Genomic DNA, 1840 nt, shown 5'->3' on the forward strand with positions numbered 1-1840 from the left:
GGGCCTGGGCCCGTGGGTACATGGTGAACGAGGTCTTTCGGGTCGCTTGGCATCAAACGCCCTTCAGCAACTTCTGCAGTTCCAACCCAGTCTAACAGCTTACAGTTGTTGGTAATTTTGGGTAAATTAGTACTCACACTCTGACAATAATACAATGAACATAAGCAATTACAAATAAAAAATACAGGGAAAAAAGAACAGGATACTTGTGTTTCTAGACACAACAATTTAAATTCCTCCTGCGATATTCAACAAAGACAAATGAGATTCAGATTGTAGCTAATTGTATCAATTTTATGCCAGCATATCCCACAACGTTTAAGGAAATCTATTCCAAGAAACAAAAAATTATGCAACATTGTTAAGTCTGTAGTTGAGCCCATTCAAGTTTGTCAGAAAAGGTACCTCTATGTTTCCATGCAAAGAAGTGGCAACCTGGAAATTCGGTACCAATAGAATCGAGCATATTAAAATTAACTCAAGGTTAACAAAACTTATAAAATTTTTGCAATGAAATAAAACATTATTCTTCTAAACAGTGAAAGAACTCTATAGTTAAAACCTGAGTATTGGCACATAAGAAGACAATGCAACTTTTCACGAACCAAGATAAATGAAAGAAAAACATTAACTCTGACCTTAGTTAAGTACAACAAACACATGTTTCGAATATCTCCACTATGATGTTGGGACAAAGTATCCAATGCACAAAGGTTTACCTAATTCAGAAAACCAGACAACGTGACCTTCAGACAATAACAACCCTTAGAGACCAAAAATGTTATTAGAGACCAAAAGTCTTATGAAAGCCGACTCATTCTTTTTAGAATGCCTTTCAACCACCATTACTTTTCTCTTACAACAGCCTTCTCTGCATCATTTCTATAAAAATAAAAGAGCTTATGAGGGAAATCCCTTACAATCCTTCCATGCCTATCATAAAACCGTTCAGCCATCGAACTACTTCAAGACCTCTTTGTTAGCGTCACTTAAAACAAAGGATCCAAAGGATCCTTTCCTTTGAGTTGTTTGAATTTCACTATCTTTCCCCCAATAGTTTATGGGGCATTCTTGTATCATTTTCGTTTCACAAAATTTTAAAAACAATCTTCAATAAATTAGGTTGACTAACTTGACTTAAGTAAAGTTAGTCTATAAATGATAGTTTAGGCCTAAAAAAGATCTACATAAGATATTGTCTACTGCATACAATAAAATTTCGGGCAATAGTCAATACCTGAATAAATAGCTGAAGGAGATACTCGTGCTCAGGAGAAGTAAAACTTGGAAGTGCCTTGCAAATATCCTTTAGATTCATATACAGAAACATAAATACTTTCAAACAAACTTAAATGCAAAACTAAACTAACTTTAACCAACATAGCTAAATACCATTGTGTAAGAAGGCATTGGATTATAGAAGAAACATTTGACATATATACAAGCACATTGTCTGCATAAATTCGTTACTAAATATCTGATCTTTCTTGGCACGATTTTGGATGAAATTTAGAGATGACCCAAATCTCAAACTTTCGAGTAAAACAAAATTGAAAGTATTTTGTACAAAATCCAAATTCAAAATACCAGTAAAATTATCGAGATTTTCATGAAGTAACAAAAATACCTCCTTAGAAGAGGCGGTGAGAAGAGAGCGCATAGCAAGCTTGAAGGACTTTTTCAAGTCCGCTTGCCTCATCCCAAACGGAGAAGCACCAAATTCATCCCTTTTCTGTATTAAAGAGTCTATAATCTGGAGTTAATTAAACTAACTAGGTATTTCACGCAACGCCAAGTGATATTTGAAAAAACACAAAAGTTAATAAACATATAGAGGAAG

Source organism: Morus notabilis, unplaced genomic scaffold (genome assembly GCF_000414095.1).
Source record: "Morus notabilis unplaced genomic scaffold, ASM41409v2 Scaffold2086, whole genome shotgun sequence".
NCBI classification, from domain to species: Eukaryota; Viridiplantae; Streptophyta; class Magnoliopsida; order Rosales; family Moraceae; genus Morus; species Morus notabilis.